General features: G+C 41.2%; 1 protein-coding gene across 5 annotated transcripts in view; it reads left to right on the forward strand.

Moving 5' to 3' along the window:
• LOC132815078 (protein tyrosine phosphatase type IVA 3-like) overlaps positions 1–17,891 on the forward strand; it is a 155,325-nt gene that overhangs the window by 13,848 nt on the left and 123,586 nt on the right. The window contains exon 2 of one of the 5 annotated variants that reach the window (XM_060823796.1): positions 8,876–8,986. The exons of the other annotated variants lie outside the window; for them this stretch is intronic. The gene's annotated coding sequence lies outside the window, so the exon portion shown is untranslated. The remainder of the gene's footprint in view (positions 1–8,875; positions 8,987–17,891) is intronic. 5 annotated transcript variants of the gene reach the window in all.

Raw genomic sequence — 17,891 nt, forward strand, 5'->3', positions numbered from 1 at the left:
GCACTTTCCTCTATTGTTTTTAACAGATTTGCTTGTTTTCATGCAGTTCTTTACACAAGTTTGGCCATATTAATTTGACCCTTCCTTGCTTTCTTCATTCAACCAAGTTATATTCCAACAGGTTTATTTGGATGTACTGGCTTTCAGAGTGCTGCACCTTCATCAGGTAATTGATGAACCTGAAGTAACGGAGTTACCTGATAAAGGAGCAGCGCTCTGAAAGCTAGTACTTCCAAATAAACAAGTTGGGGTATAACCTGGCCTTGCGTGATTTTTAAATTTGTCCATCCCAGTCCAACACCAGCACCTCCATGTCACGGCTTAATTTAACCAAACCTAGCACTTTATGGTTATGAATTGGTTTTCTTGGCTTGATACTCCCTTGTCAAGAAAGGGAATTCCAAACATTTTAATGGCATGGGAGTTTTAATAGTGTAATAGGTGGCATTTCTGATATAGGAAAGTTGAGGTATACGACTGAACACTAAGAGACTTAACATTCAGGCATTTCTTTGTAACAACTTCCTGATGTGCAAATCTGCTGGTTTAGATAATATGACATTTACATCAATGAAAGCCAAATAAACTGATTCAGCTCCTTTTTCTTGCTATATGGTCTTATCCAACAAATTTTGGCTTTCACATCAGCATTGACAGATGTATTGTTTCAGATTATTTACAATTCCATAAATGTTTACGTTTTGTTGCCTAATGCATTGCATGCAACCTGAAGATTGGGTCTATGCCTGTGGCTTGAAGTGAAAAAAACACTTTCCTGTGATGCTGAAATAGTTGTACAAAGTGTAATGTCCAGATTTCGTATTACACAGAGTGAGTCTGACAAGCTGCTATTGTGAAGCACTGACAAGGCCTTATGGAGTGAACATCTCCTTAATCATTATACTAACCCTATTTCCAAAAGAAAAATGCATCAAATAAATTAAATGGTTCCATTTATAAGGATTAGTACCCAGCAGATTGAAAGAAAATATTCAGGACTACAGCAATAAAGGAGGTAGATTGGGATTAGTTGACTTTTTTTTTTGCAAGTAGCCAAAATGAACAAATTGAGCTGAATGGTCTCCTTCTGGAAATCATTCTAGTATTCTATGTTTCTAATTTGAGAAAAGGATAACTTATAATTGCGTAGTGTAGTTTGCTATGACAGGGTGTAAGTAGGAGAAAGTGAGGACTGCAGATGCTGGAGATCCGAGCTTAAAAATATGTTGCTGGAAAAGCGCAGCAGGTCAGGCAGCATCAAAAGAACAGGAGAATCGATGTTTCGGGCATAAGCCCTTCTTCAGGAATCAGGGTGTTCCATGGTGTTTTACAGCTCATGATATATATTTGAAGAGTTGTCAAATTTTAATGTTGGAAACAGCAAGACTCCTTCAACAGTATTGAGACAATGCCCATATAACCTTTTTTTAGTGATGTTCATTAAAATGTACACAGTTTGACAATACAGAGCTAACTCCCTGTCCTTCTCTCAAGTCATATTATGGAACCTTTTAGCAGCTTGAGGGGGCAGTTGCATGCCTCCATTCACCTCCATACTTTTATGCGGGAGAAAGGTAAGGACTGCAGATGCTGGAGATCAGAGTAGAGAGTGTAGTGCTGGAAAAGCACAGCGGGTCAGGCAGTGTCAGAAGAGATGGAGAATCGTTGTTTCAGGCATTCTCCCTTCATCAGGATTGCCCGAAATGTCGATTCTCCAGCTCCTGGGATGCTGCCTGACCCGCTTGCTTTTTCAGTACTACACTTTTGACTCTGATCTCCAGCATCTGCAGTCCTCGATTTCTCCCGCATAAAAGTGTACACTGACAGTAGGCAAGAGTGACAACCATTGAACCATGATGGGCACAATTTGCCTTCAAGTCAACTGATGACTTTTTTAAAAGCATTTATTTGAATTGTCTCAAGGACATATTTGTTAATATTTCAGTATTATTGTTGCTAAAGCAGCCTGAAATAATAGGAACAACTAGAAAACTGCTGGAAAATAGAGGTGGCCAGCAGAGAAGAAAGGTACTCACTTGTGGAATGGTCATAAAAAGAGACTGCGTTCTCCCCATTAGCTTTCTAGCCTGACTGGCCTTGGATAAGCAGTGTGCTTAAATATAGAGGATTAACTTGCCGATAATAGAACATTTGGCCAGTTACCAAATATAGTCACAGCAAGCTGAAGAGCCCTTATTTCTGGTCCATTGTTTGAAGTGGTTAGATGAAATGGTTAGTGACATTGCCTTTTGTTCAGCCAGATTTTTTTATCCCAAGTGATTTAGCCTAACAGCTTGGTCCACATGCAACTGAATGCGCAGGCTCTGGAATTAAATCTGGTGGTCGTGCAGCCACTCTTGGGGTTTGTTTAAAAAATACTGTTATTACTTGGTTTGACTTACATGTAAATCCAGAACTACTACAATTGACTATAAACTGCCCTCTGAAATGGGCATTTGACACACCTGTCTTCATAGGTAAGAACAAGGAGTATTGGAGTTGGGATATCATGTTGTGGCTGTCAGGACATTGGTGAGACCACTTTTTTGGAATACTATGTACAATTCTGGTCACCCTTCTATAGGAAAGATTATGGTTAAACATGAGAGGATGCAGAAAAGCTTTACAGGGGTGTTGCTGGGACTGGAGTGTCCGTTTAAATGGAGAGGCTAAATAGGCTGGGACATTTTTCCCTGGAGCGTTCGAGAAGGAAGGGGTACATAACCAAAGTCTTTTTCTTTCCCTAGTGTGAGGGAAAGTAGAGGGCACAGGTTGAAGGTGAGGAAAAAATTTTAAAAGGACCTGCAGGAAAACTTTTCCATGCAAAGAATGGTGCATTGTACAATAAGCTGCCAGATAATGTAGAGTAGGCTAAAACAATTGCAATATTTAAAAGGCATCTGGATGGGTATTTGATTAGGAGGGGTTTAGAGGGAAATGGGCCAAATGCAGGCAAATGGTGGGTCTAGAATACTTTAGGGTGTTTGGTTGGCATGGATGAGTTGGACTGAAGGGTCTGTTTCTGTGATGTTTACGTCTGACTCTGTAAACCCCATGTGTGTACACCTGCTTCTCCTTATGCTGATTTTTACATTCCAATATTGGCAAATAAGCTTTATGTAAGATGTAGAAACTAGCAAGGAAAATTTAAAATCAGTAGGCTGAGGTGACTCTGAGCCTTTATTTAATGTACTAAATGGGGTTAAATCACCTTGGGACTCTGCCATAACCGCAACAGCCATTTCATTCAAGCGTTAAATGTGGTTTGCACAAAAGTTATCCATGGAAAAGGATCCATGAAGAAATGTCCAATAACAGCCTAATGGAAATGTTATGGTGAAATGTGGTTTATATTGATGGAAAAGGCTGAACATTTCTAGAAGGATGCCTTGAAAACATCTGTATCGGGTGAAGAGAAAACTGTCTGAAATGTTACAAAGTACAAGTCCTGAAGCAATAACACACCAGAATTGGATCTCTGAAATTTGAAATCAATTTAAGGTTCTTGTGAAAATCTGTAGATTAGGTTGTGGTTGGAGTTGGTGGTCAGTTTGTCGAGCTAGTTCATTTTTCTTTGCAAACATTTTGTTTGCCTCCGAACAACGCTTCATCCGTGACTACGTGGTCAGGTCCATGGCCCCCCCCCCCCCCCCCCCCCACCCCCACCCCCAAACAATCCACCTTCCCCTGCCACCTCAGGAATTGCAAAACCTATGCCCACACCACCTCCCTCACCTCCATCCAAGGCCCTAAAGGAGCCTTCCACATCCGTCAAAGTTTTACCTGTACATCCACCAATATCACTTATTGTATCCGTCGTTCCCGATGCAGTCTCCTCTACATTGGGGAGTCTGGACACCTCCTAGCAGAGCGCTTTAGGGAACATCTCCGGGACACCCGCACCAATCAATAACACTGCCCTGTGGCCCAACATTTCAACTTTCCCTCCCACTCAGCCGAGGACATGGAGGTCCTGGGCCTCCTTCACCACTACTCCTCTTCCATCTCAGAACACTTCAACACCAGGGCATCAGTGTAGACTTCACTAGTTTCCTCATTTTCCCCTTCCCCCACCTCACCCTAGTTCCAAACTTCCAGCTCAGCACCGTCCCCATGACCTGACCTACCGGCCCATCTTCTTTTCCACCTATCCACTTCCACCCTCCTCTCTGACCTATCACCTTCATCCCACCCCCATTCACCCATTGTGCTGTATATGCTACTTTCTCCTCTCCCCACCCCACCCTCCTCTCACTTCAGACACTCTGCCTGTATTCCTGATGAAGGGCTTTTGCCCGAGACGTCGATTTTACTGCTCCTCGGATGCTGCCTGAACTGCTGTGCTTTTCCAGCACTGCTATACTCCAGAATCTGGTTTCCAGCATCTGCAGTCATTAGGTAAAAACAATGACCACAAAACCGTAATCGATTGTTGGAAAAGCCTATTGGGCTAACGGGTGTCTTTCAGGGAAGGAAATCTATTGTCCTCACCTGGTCTGGCCTACATGTGACTCCAGATGCACAGCAATGTACTTGACTCTCAGTTGCCCTCTTACATGGTCCACAAGCCATCAATCACTATGGGGTCTTAAAAGGAGAACTGAAACTAAACAGACCACCTGGCAATAACTTAGGTACTCAAAAATGCAATGGCCGATGCAGTTTATCAACCCTGAAAAGTCCTCCTTGCTAACGTCTGGTAATAAATGCCAAAATTAGATGAACTTTCTCAGATTAGTTGAGCAACAGCCTGATATAGTCCATGCTGTATAAATAAGTACTCCACCATGTTGAACAACACTTAGGGTGCAAAACTTACTGTGGGTGGGAGTTTCAATGTCCACTGCCAAGAGTGTACAGGACCTATCTGGTCAATTTTCCACATCGTTGAGTAGGTGTTGTAGCTGTACTGGAAGAGCTTGACCAGGGATATGATGCACATGTTTTGGAGCACAAGTCTTCAGTACTATTGCTGGAATGTTGTCAGGGTCCATTAGTGTTTACAGTATCCTGTGCCTCCAACAATTTCCTGATATTACATGGAGTGAATCAAATTGGCTGAAGACTGGCATCTATAATACTGGGGACCACCGGAGGTAGCATAAATGGATTCTTCATTTGGCACTTCTGGCTAAGATTGCAGAAAATGCTTCTGATTTGTTTTTTGCACTGATGTGCTGGGCTCCTCCATCATTGTGGATGGGGATATTTGTGGAGCCGTCTCCTTCAGTGGTTTAATTGCCCGCCAGCATTCACGGCTGGATGTGGCAAGTCTGAATTTTAGGATCTGATTTATTGTTTGTAGGATCACTTTGTTCTGTCTGTGTGATTGGCTGTTTGGTACACAAGTAGTCCTATTTGATAGCTTCATCACGTTGACACTCATTTTGAGGTAAGTCTGGTGCTGCTTCCATCATGTCCATCTTCACACTCCACTGAACCAGGATTAATTCTCTGGCTTGATGGTAATGGATGAAGGGTGAAATACAGAGGAATCTCGATTATCCAAAGGACACGAGCAGGGAGTACTTTGCTTGGTTAATCGAATGCCAGATAAATCAATGCTGGATTACGTAGTTTGCCACGCATTAGGATCTTACGATCTGGTTCAGATGATCCTAAATTTGGTTGACCGAATGCTGGATAATCGAGGTTCCTCTGTGTTAGGCCGTGAGATTGCAGATGGTGCTTGAGTACAGTTCTGTTGATGGTCCACAGTACCTCATAGATGTCAAGTCTTGAGTTGACAATCTGTTTGAAGTTTGTCCCATTTAGCACAGTTGAAGCTTGTGAAGTCTTAACGACACTGTCATAGTCAGGTGTATCTGCAGTAGATGAAGCGAAATATTATTTTCCCTTATGTTGGTACTCTCGCCAGCTATTGCAGACCCAGTTTAGTAACTAGGTCATTTAAGACCCAACCAGTTTGACTAAGTGTTACTGTCAATCCAGACTTGGTGGTGGACATTGGTTGAGGATTTCAGAGTACATTTTGCAATATTGCTACTTCATTCCAAGTGTTGCTCAACATGGAAGAGTACTGATTTATCAGCTGCGGGAGGGTGGTACATGGTAATCAGAAGGAAGTTTCCTTGCTCATGTTTAACCTGAGCCATGAGACTTCATGGGATCCAGAATTTTTGTTGAGGACTTCCAAGGCAATTTCCTCTCAATTGTATACTACTGTGCCACTACCTCTACTGGGCCTATTCTGCTGGTGGGGCAGAACATAATCAGGGATGATGCTGGTGTCTGGGATATTGTTTGTAGGCCGAGAGTATGACTGTCAGGCTGTTGCTTGATTAGTCTATATAAGACAGCTCTCCAATTTTGGCACAAGACCCCAGATGTTAGTCAGGAGGACACCATGGTTATTGCTAGGTAATCTGTCCAATTTCATTTCTTTAAGATTTTATCGCAATTGATACACCTAAATGGCTTGGTCGGCCATTTCAGATGGCAGGTGAAAGTCACCATGTTTCTGTGACTCGAGTCAGATGTATGCCAGACCAGGTGAGGATAGCAGAGTTTCAAATCTGAAAGATATTAATGAGCCAGATGGGGTTTTTCTGGCATTCAGCAATGGTTTTATCGTCATTGGTAGATTCTTAATTCCAGAATCATTAGTTGCATTTCTGTTTGAATAGTGTCATGGTAACGTTAAGCCATTGCCTCCAGTTGGCCTTGGAAACTTCTTCTGCAATACATCTTTGCATCCAATATACACTGCTGTTACTGAGTTTCCTTTTTAATGCCTTGTCTGAGCCGAAATGTCACCTTTTGTTTAATAAAACCTTAACTTATTTTGGGAATGTGACTTAAAAGAAGTTTTGGGATTTATATATTAATGAATCAAATTCTAAAAGATGAAAGACTTAACAGCAGTCTAGGTTTGTTCAATATTTTGCATCAGTTGTATGAAACTGATCTTTTGCTATAAATTCTGTGTCCTGTGGTCCTGCTCCACTAGCTACCTGATGAAAGAGCAGCGCTCTGAAAGCTTGTACTTCCAAATAAGTCTCTCAGTCGGTTCCCTCAACTCAGCACCGCCCTCCTAACCTGCAATCCTCTTCCTGACCTCTCTGACCCCACCCCACTCCAGCCTATCACCCTCACCTTGACCTCCTTCCACTATCCCACCTCCATCGCCCCTCCTCCCTACCTTTTATCTTAGCCTGCTTGGCGCTCTCTCTTATTCCTGCTGAAGGGCTTATGCTCGAAACGTCGAATTCTCTATTCCTGAGATGCTGCCTGGCCTGCTGTGCTTTGACCAGCAACACATTTGCAGCTGTGATCTCCAGCATCTGCAGACCTCATTTTTTACTGTTGTGCTATAACCTAGTGTTGTGATTTTTAACTTTGTCCATCTCTGTTCGACACTGGCACTTCCATGTCATGGTTACTGAGTATTGGTGATGGAGGGACTGAATGTTTGTGGAAGTAGAGCCAGTCGATCTTGGATAGTGTTCACCTTGTTGGTACTGCATTCACTTAGGTGAATGGACAGTTTTCCTTCACACTCCTGTCTTTGTCCTTTTATCTGTTGGATGGTTTGGAGAGTCAGAAAGTGAGTTGCTCGCCATCTGATTCCTTGTAAAAGTAAGTACTGTGGATAATGCAAATCTGAAATAAAGCAAAGTGATGGAGAAGCTCAGCAGGTCAGACTGCATCTATATAGAGAGAAAAACACTTAATGTTTTGAGTTCAATTTACAAGCCTGGAGAGTTGCAAAGGCGTAAAATGTTGACTTTTGTGCTGTGGATGGAGGAGAGGAGTGAGTGGAACAGTTTGTGACAGTGCCGAGAGCAAACGCCAAGGGGAGCACTGGTAGTGCTGAAGGATGAGAGCTAATGGGTGGTGAGGTAGAGATGTAAAGTGGTATAAATGTTAGCTCTGAAAAGGAGAACATGGATCCAATCTGTTTCTTTTAAACTTTGCTGTGAACAAAGAAAGCTGCTGGAATTGGATGTTGGGGATGCAATAAAGAAGGGAGAAAAAGTAAAATTTGAGGACAGAGGTAATGTTCTGAAAGTGTTTTGTTTTTACTTGGACGTGGGTCTCATGCTGGGTCGTCATTTACTGCTCATTGCTTGTTCTCCTTGAGAAAGTGGTGGTGAGCTGCTGCCTTGAACCACTGCAGTCCATTTGCTGTAGATAGACACACAATGCTGTTAGGGAGGAAGTTCCAGGTTTTTGACCCAGTTGTGGAACTTACTATCGAGTTATAGAAGCTGTCATCGATGCTTCAGTGGAAAATGAGGAGATATTCCTCTAGCTTCCATTGCTTTTTGCTGGAACACTAGAAGTCCCAAAGTTCGGGAGAAGATTTGTAGCTCAGGTGCTCGTTGTTGTGGTTCTGTTGGCTGAGCTGGGAATTTGTGTTGTAGACGTTTTGTCCCCTGTCTAGGTGACATCCTCCGTGCTTGGGAGCCTCCTGTGAAGCGCTTCTGTGATCTTTCCTCCGGCATTCGTAGTGGTTTGAATCTGCCGCTTCCGGTTGTCAGTTCCAGCTGTCCGCTGCAGTGGTCGGTATATTGGGTTCAGGTTGATGTGCTTATTGATTTGAATCTGTGGATGAGTGCCATGCCTCTAGGAATTCCCTGGCTGGTATTGTGATTTGAACAATGGATAGATAGGCTACATAAAAGTATAAACAAAACATTGCTTTACCTAGAAGGTTTGCTTAGCTCCATGGACAGGGAGGAGGTTAATGCAGATAAATAGCAGATGTTACACCTTGTGCTATTGAATGGGAAGGCCTATGCAGAATGGGGAACTTTTAATAGTGATAGCAAGTAGACCAGGATGTTACCTCAGACTACACTACTTGTTGTACTTCCTGTAACAATTCCATTCTACTCTCCCTGTATTTCAGGCTCCATCGTATCTGTTCCGTTGATACCACTTTGCACTGTGGTGACATGCAATGTATCCTGTTCCCTCAAGTTGTGGGCAAAGGCAAGAAAATGGAATTGGGGGTTATCAGGTCAGTCATGATCTGAGTGTCAAAATGGAATTGATAGACAAATGGACTACTTCTGCTTCTGTCTTTTGATTTTTGTGATCGAACTCAAGACAGTGTTTAGCTGTATGTGCTGTGTAAATAGAAATCAAGAAATAGCTGTCAGAGATGCCCTCTTTTTGAAATTGTCTTCTGGTGGCACCTTGTCAAAAAGTTTTCCGTGAAAATACATGAAACGGTGTGAACCTAACTATTGTAGATACAAGCTAAACTTGCCAGAAAGCAATAGAACTGGTCTGTTTTTAATAGTGTAGCAAGTTTTGATCATTGTCAAACAGCCTTTCTTGCACTGAAGATTAACTTTATCAGGCATGAAGCAAAGTTCTAGTGTCATTTCTTTGCTGTTGTATGTAACTTAATTAAGGATGCAGGCAATTGTCTTTTTTGCATTAGCCACATAAATACCATATTGTTAAGTGATTTGACTTGTACTTGATGTACACTGTGATATTAATTTTTAAAAAGTTGTTCCTTTTTACCCTTCCCTCTCCCTCTTGTTTGCATCTGATTTTTTTTTTAATTTAAAACCCCTGGTTCCAACTCTGCACTGCTAACAAATAATTCAAATTGAAAAATTTATTAAATTTTTGCACAGTTGCTTGCTTTGCTTATACAGACTGGAGGCCTTATGGCACAGTGGTAGTGTCCCTATCACTGAACCAGAATATCTGGATTCAAACCCCACCTGCCTGTAAGTTGTGTGGGAGCACGTCTGAACCAATCAATTAAAATAACGACATGCTGCACTTTTTTTCATTAGTTAGCTGATGACAACTTTCAGTGCAAAAGCTCATTCAGAAACCTAGGAGCAAGTGTCATTGGCATCTTTCCATTTATTTAAGCTATCCTTGAATTGGAACTTGATCTGGCCTCAGCAAACTTGCTGTACAGAAAGTCTCTGTTAATGCGCAGGTCTTCTGTCTGCGAACGTGTTTCAGCCAGCAAAGTTACATCTGTTTGATGAGTGCTAGCATACTTCAGATTTACCTTGGTAGAGTTACAGCCTTGGGTGAAATGCTACACGTGAATCACCATGTTTGAAGGTTAAAATTGTCGAACTTCTTGTTAACTCTTAAGTTATCCTTCTTTCACAGCCACCTATAACCAAGGTGCTATGAACAAGCGCAAGTATTAACATTCACTGCCGATCACCAAATCCACCACCTAGATTAAATGGTAAAACATGAAAGAATTGCACTTTCAAATAGTCAGTTCTGGTATAACACGATCGTTCTGTTTTTGTGTGATCTTGCGTTATAAGAAAATCATGTAATAACTGTGCAATATAAACTATTGGGGCAGGAATTTTGTTAAAGCCAATTCAGGTAAGGAATATTTGCATTCTTCTAAACACGGTTTAAATTAAAGCTAATTTGCATCGAAAAAGAAACAAGTTACAGCCAAACCAACTGTACTCCAGTTTTTAACTTTGAAAAAAATCTAAAAAGAAATACACTCATGCCGTACTTTGAGGGGTGATTAAAAACACAAAAGGTGACAAACTTCTACAAATCACTAGTTACACTGATGATATGCACATTTATTTGTACTATTTATTTGAAGGATTCTAAGGCTGTTGAGAAATAGGGATTTACTAGGGTGATAGCTATGAGAAATAAGGACTCGTTCAAACATTCTGATAGATATATTTGAATATGACATTGGTAGAAGTAATTTCTGGTCAGGGAATTATTAACTAGAGAATATAACTTGCAAGGTTATGTCAAAAGGAATGAAAGGTGAGGTTTGGAATGCCTTTTCAAAATAATAAGTGGAAACAGTTTTTAAAATAAAGCATTAAAAGATTAAAAATGCATGAAATATTGTAGTATTGGTTAAGATTTAAAATTAAAATTAGATGAAAAATTTTGGGTACATGGTTTCTTAAAGAAAACGGTGCTATAAATTACAGGAATGTGCAGTGATGTTGTGCCATCTCTGAACAGGATGATTAGGAAAATAGGTTAAATTGGGGAAAAAAGTTAAATAATTAATCTCTGAATTGTAACATCCCATAAATTTATGGGAATGAAGGAGAGAGTATCCTTGGATGCACTGCCATCTAAATACGTTATTATAAACAAATAATGTTACTCTCCAGGCCCACTGTCAAGGAAAGGCTGCCAGCATTCTCAAAGATCCATTCCACCCTGGCAATGTTTTTCCACGACCTCTACCATCAGGAGAAGGTGCAGAAGCCTGAACAAGCGTACCAGTTTCTACCCTACTGTTGTTAGAATACCGAATAGACTCTCAAACTCTTGGCATTCGCCTGTACATGTGTTTTTGATTTTGCCGCTGGTTAATTATTATTTACTTATCTATGCTACTTAATTCTGTGATCTGCCTGGACTACTCGCAAGACAAAGCTTTTCACTGTGCCTCTGTGCACGTGACCATAAATTCGATTCAATTCATGTTAGTTTAATAAGACCTTCAGTGTTTGACAAGGGTCTTTCTCTTGGTATATGGCAATGGTTTCCCAATGAGACCATTTATTTCTAAATACTTCCACATGACCTTAGCTAGTTGAAAATGAGAACTCCACAAGCAGTTCCCTTCCAGCCACAGTAATTATGTTCAGTATTCTTTTTAGTGGTTCCCCTTGTTTGAGGTCAGAAATTGGCCATGTAGACCTTTTTCTCATTCTGCAGATGGGGACATGGAATCCAAGCTGTGGTTTAGGCAAGGTTCCAGGGCACTTCAAAGTTCGCATGTAGTCTGAGAAAATATGTATTAGACCTCCCTTACTGTTGTACTTTCCAAAGTTTGTTTGGCATAGCAATTGACTGCATGGGCAATGTACAGACAGTAACTTTGAGTCATCTGATTTATTTGAAAAGTTCATCATGTATTACTGAAAGTATGATGGCTTTGAGGGTTGCATTATGAATTTTCAATCACTTCAAATCTGTTCATTTCTGTCTTTGGGTTAGAAGAACTTTTTTGTGAAATGAAAACTTTTTGTATTCCCATTCTGAGCTTTGCACTATATACTTTATAATTATTTTATAGATTGGAAGTGCAGTGTAATTGATATTTCTAGAATTTAAATGTGAAGGGAACTGTACTTTTGTTTTAAATTATGGTGTGGTACAAAACTACAATATAACATTAACTCGTGATCTTGCATTTCTGACAAATGCTTTGATTTTTTTCAATTTTATGGAAAGGGGAATTTAGTTTTATTTTACAAGGTTTGAAATAAAGTTTATGAATTAAAATAACCACCATGCTGTGCTTTTTAGCAACTAGCTGTTAATTTGAGATTTTATGGCAATAAAATAGAAAACTGGAAGTTTCATCTATAGTGGAGTTTTGCTCTGTACACTTGATATTAACTGTGGAAAATAATAGCACTTTGCACTTTTATGTAATTTTCTTGCTGAGTAAATTGGATGTAATGGAAAACTGCTCTGGATTAAGCTGCAAGTCGTGTAAATGGAGAACAAAAATTTGAATCCAGGCTTAAATGACTCTTGAAAGTCAACATTGAGAGTTAGGGAGGATGTGCAGATGGTGTGCCTATGACCATATGAATTGCCTCTAATACTTTCATTGTTACATAGAGTCATAGAGATGTACAGCATGGAAACAGACCCTTTGGTCCAACCCAATCTAGTCCCACCTGCCAGCACCCAGCCCATATCCCTCCAAACTTTTCTTATTCATATACTCATCCAAATGCCTCTTAAATGTTGCAATTGTACCAACTTCCTCTGGCAGTTCATTCTATCCCCATACCACCCTCTCTGTGGGAAAGTTGCCCCTTAGGTCTCTTTTTTTTTATATAAATCTTCCCCTCTCTCACCCTAAACCTATGCCCTCAAGTAGAAGAATCCAATAGTCTCCTTTCACTGTTTCATGAAACATGTACTGAATACTTTGGACCGAGGTGTTGGTTTATAAGGTCTATATTTGCAGCATCTTTTTGGATTGATTTATTGTTCAATGAAGTTAAATTGTTTGGATGACTTGCAGCAATTAAGAAAGGAAATTCAACAACTTGTATCCTCTTTGTTTGCACATTCAGGGCATGTGACATGAGAACATAATGAATGCAGTTGTCCACTTTGAAGGCAAATTGGGGCAGCACGGTGGCTTGGTGGTTACCTCTGCTGCCTCACAGCGTCAGGGACTTGGGTTCGATTCTAGCCTCCAGCAACTGTGTGGTGTTTGCACTTCTCCCCATATCTATGTGGGTTTCTTTCAGGTGCTCCAGATTCCTTGCACAGTCCAAAGATGTGCAGGTTTGGTGGATTGGCTGTGCTAATTTGCCCATAGTGTCCAGCAATGTGCAGGCTATGTGCGTTTAACTGTGGGAAATACTAGGTCCTCTGGATAGGGTAGGGGATGGGTCAGTGTGGACTCGATGGGCAGACTGATCTCCCACGCTGTAGGGATTCTCAGGTTCGAAGTGTGTAACAGAAGTAATTTTACTGGCTGGAACATGTTCCCAGGATGGAAGCAAGATACAAACCTGAGGATTTATCTGAATAATAAAGTATTTGGATGGATAAATCTTTGAACGTTGTGAGAGTTAAGGGTTGTGGTGAGTAGGTGGGTAAATGGAGCTGAGTCCACGAAAAGACCAGGCATAATCTTATTCAATGGTGGAGCAGGCTCATGGGGCCAGATGGCCTATTCCTGCTCCTATTTCTTATCATCTTATGAAGCAAGAAGGCAGTTTTGAGCATCGCACTAATTTTAAGAACCCTTGCAAGTGTGGGAGACTACTTGACAACTGAAGGTAATGGTAGCATCACGCAGGTGGGCACATGTTGCCATTATTATCAGTGAGAACTGTAACTTTAGAAAAGTCACCATTATTGAAATTAATGATACCTGATAACCATCCTATGAGGCTCTTGTGACAGATTTTATTACTCCTAAATTGTTCCATTCGGCAAAAGCACATCCATAGGAATCTTCCCCCATGTCCAACGGGTTTGATGCATATCTGTCACACATAGTTGGTAGGATGCTGAAATTTTAAATGTGGCTGGAACCATTAAATCACAGATTTATAAATGGCTTTATATTTAAAAGTACACTCTGCACAAACTGAGCAGATAACTTAGTTTCTAGGAATTGGAGAAACTGGTCAAATTCTAATCCATTCATCATTGGTTTAATGTCCATGCAGCCTTGTAGCGTGAACGTAAGACATTTGCAACAGTAATGAAAGTAATGACGGGAAAGGAAGTAAATTTGTCTGACCTTGTACCCTGCATACGCACACGGATCGTTACACTGGCTCACCCCCAGAATTGAGGGCTTGGCAGCATAACTTGTTTATAATATTCAAACACGTTTCTTATAGTATGCAGCATGTTGTACTAATTTGTGGTCTTTAGAAAAGGAGAATAACTTAAAATCAAAGACCTAGCAAACTATCAACATTTCACAAGTTCTGTCAGATTAATTAATGTAATAACTTGAATTGTCATTACCAGTACACAAAGTTCCTTTATTAACATTTTTTTGTGTTTTTAATAGTGTCTTGTACGAAAAGAAACCCCTTGCTCATCCGAAGGTTACATACCAAGTTTGTGTTAACACTGATCTTTATTCAGCACAACAAGACAGTATCATAGTTTTTGTTTGGGGTCACGTTAAGGTTGATTTGCAGTGAAGTAAAATGCTCAGATTGTTAAACTAGAATTAAGATTTTCCAGTCTGGTGCATAACTGTTTTGTTTTAATAACTTGAAATAATTTCAACATTTATGAGCAGGCACATGTTTAAGGGGGTACATCCCAGGGGTCAAGTTTGCCATGCTGCCTTGCGCATCACAAGAACAACATCCTGAGATGGTTTTTTTTTTAAATTGGAATTTGCAGTGTCAGTTAATTCTCCATTTTAAACTTTCCACAGAATTTCTTGGCATAACAGCCATGAGCAACACTTAAAAATTGTTAATGTTAATGATAGACAATCCACTCTCTGACTAGAAATATTACAAGAATGGGTTCTCATTCTATCAAATTTATCTTTCCTTGGTTTCGTCCCTTAATCTCCCCTTTCCCTCTTAAGTATAGAATCCCTATAATGTAGAAGCAGGCCATTTGGCCCATCGAGTCCATTCCAACCCTCTGAAAAGCATCCTACCAGGACCCAGCCCCCCTACCCTGTCTCCGTAACCCTGCACTTCCCGTGGTTAATCCACATAGGTGTCCAGGAATGTGCAGGCTATGGAGAATTTAGCACAGCCAAGCCACCTAACCTGGACTGTGGAAGGAAGTCCATGCAGACACAGGAAGAACATGCAAGCTCCACACAGTGGTCTGAGAGTGGAATCAAACCAAGTAGCAGTACCAACCACTGTGCTGCCTTCCTTCTCAATGCTTGCCTTTTTCTGATGTGGAGTTCCGGTGTTGGACTGGGATGGACAAAGTTAAAAATCTCTCAGTACCAGGTTGTAGTCCAACAGGTTCATCGGAAGTACTAGCTTTCAGATCACTGCTCCTTCCAAATACACCTGTTGGACTATAACCTGGTGTTGTGTGATCTTTAACTTTGCTTCATTAAATATAACCATTGAATCTATTTTGTTTATGAGATAATGAAATAAGTTGGCAAAGTAGGAAATGGATTGCCACAGCTGATTTGGTAAAACAAAGGGGTTGAAAAGCTTGTTCTTAATTTTGGGAATGTATGCTGTTCAACACCCCCCCCCCCCCCCCGCAACTACTCATCTACATGCTGCCCCTTAGCAACATCATCTAAAAGCATAATGTCAGGGTGTATATATATGCTGACAAAACCCAACTCTGTCTGTCACCACCTCTCAAGTCCTTCTGTCAGATTTTGCTTGTCTACCATCTATGTGGTCCTGGATGTGAAGAAGCCTTTTCCAGCTAAATAGTGGGAAAGTCTGAAGTAGTAAATCTCCCTCTTATTCCACCATTTTAATTTTTAAAAAATAAAGTAGACTGTCCATTCCCACTCACTACATATGTTTAGACTTTAACTGGTTCAAATGACTATTAGTTATTTATTTACAAATGGTTGGTGAGTTGCTAATAAATGGACTGTTCTGGGCTCTTGGTCTGCCATTAATTTGATTAATGTTTTTTTCTTCTTACATCCGACATGAGGGCCATTGGCAAGGGCACCATTTGATGTCCATGTTTAATTATCCTTTAACTATGTAGCTTGTTGATCCATTTCACAGTGCACTTGTGGTCGCCACACTATCAGAGGGATGTGAATGCTTTTAATTGCGTACAGAAAAGGCTTACTAGGATGTTTTCTGGTAAGGGGAATTAAAGCTATGAAGAATTATGGATCCCTAATCCCTGATTAGGAAGAGTCGACATGGCTTTGTGTATGTGAAATTGCATCTCATTAACTTGATTGAGTTTAACGAAGAAGTAACAATGAGGATTGACATGGGCAGAGAGGTGGTCGTGATCAATATGGACTTCAGTAAGGAATTTGACAAGGTTCCTCAAGGTAGGCTGGTTAGTAAAGTTCGATCACATGGAATACAAAAAGAACTTTATATTTGAAAACTGAAGTGGCATGAATATGGAAGCCAGAAGGTAGTGGTGCATGGTTTCTTTTCAGACTGGAGGCCTCTGACCACAAGGATCTGTGCTGGGTCCACTGCTTTTTGTCATTTTGTATACATGATTTGGATATGAAGATAGGAGGTATGGTTGGTAGGTTTGCAGATGTCACCAAAATTGGAGGTGTAGTGGATAGCAAAGAAGGTTACCTCAGAGTAAAATGTGATCTTGATCAGATCAGCCATTGGGCACAGGAGTGTCAGATAGAGTTTAATTTAGATAAATGAGGTGCTGCATTTTGGAAAAGCAAATCCGAGCAGGACCTATACACTTAATGAAAAGGTCCTCTGGAGTGTTGCTGAACAAAGAGACCTTGGGAGTTCAGGTTCATAGTTTCTTGAAAGTGGACTCGCATCATTTGGCCCATATCCCTCTTAAACCATTCCTATTCATATACCCATCCAGATACCTTTTTAAATGTTGTTGTAATAGCGAAGAAGGCATTTGGTATGCATTGGCCAGTGCATTGACTATAGGAACTGGGAGGTCATGTTGCGGCTGAACAAGACGTAGATTTTTCCACTTTTGGAAAACTGCATGCAGTTCTGGTCTCACTGCTATAGGAAGGATGTTGTGAAACTTGAAAGGGTTCAGGAAAGATTTTCAAGGATATTGCCGGGGTTCAAGGGTTTGAGTTATAGGGAAAGACTGAATAAACCGCAGAGAGCAGTGCGAGCCAGGCGGAAGTGAGGTCGGAGCGCAGAGCTGGTCGGGAAGGTAAGTGAGTAGTATTTGAGTGGGTGTGTTCTAGACCCCAGGCCCTACCACGTAGGGCCTCCCTCCCATCCTCCTCCTCTAACCTAACTTTAAAGTCCACAGGTAAGCGACTCAGTGTTATTGACTCAGTGTTCTTGTTTTGGAGACAAAGTGTACAGTCATGGCAGCGCAGGCAGTGGAATGTTCCTCCTGCAGGATGTTTGAGGTAGGGGTGACCACCGATACTCCTGCTGACTTCGTCTGCAGGAAATGCAGTCAGATCCTGCTCCTCACCGAACGAGTTAGGGAACTGGAACTGGAGTTGGACGAACTGAGGATTATTCGAGAGGCTGAGAGGGTGATTGATAGAAGCTACAGGGACATAGTTACGCCGGAGAACAGAGGTAGCTGGGTAACAGTTAGAGGTGGTAAGGGGAAAAAGCAGGCAGTGCAGGGTTCCCCTGTGGTAGTTCCCCTAAACAATAAGTATACAGCTTTGGAAACTGTTGGGGGGGACAGCCTTGCAGGTGTAAGCTGCAGTGAAGGGGTCTGTGGCGTGAGGTCTGGCTCTGAGACTAAGAAGGGAAAGGGGGAGAGCA

This window comes from Hemiscyllium ocellatum, chromosome 4, assembly GCF_020745735.1.
Source record: "Hemiscyllium ocellatum isolate sHemOce1 chromosome 4, sHemOce1.pat.X.cur, whole genome shotgun sequence".
NCBI classification, from domain to species: domain Eukaryota; kingdom Metazoa; phylum Chordata; class Chondrichthyes; order Orectolobiformes; family Hemiscylliidae; genus Hemiscyllium; species Hemiscyllium ocellatum.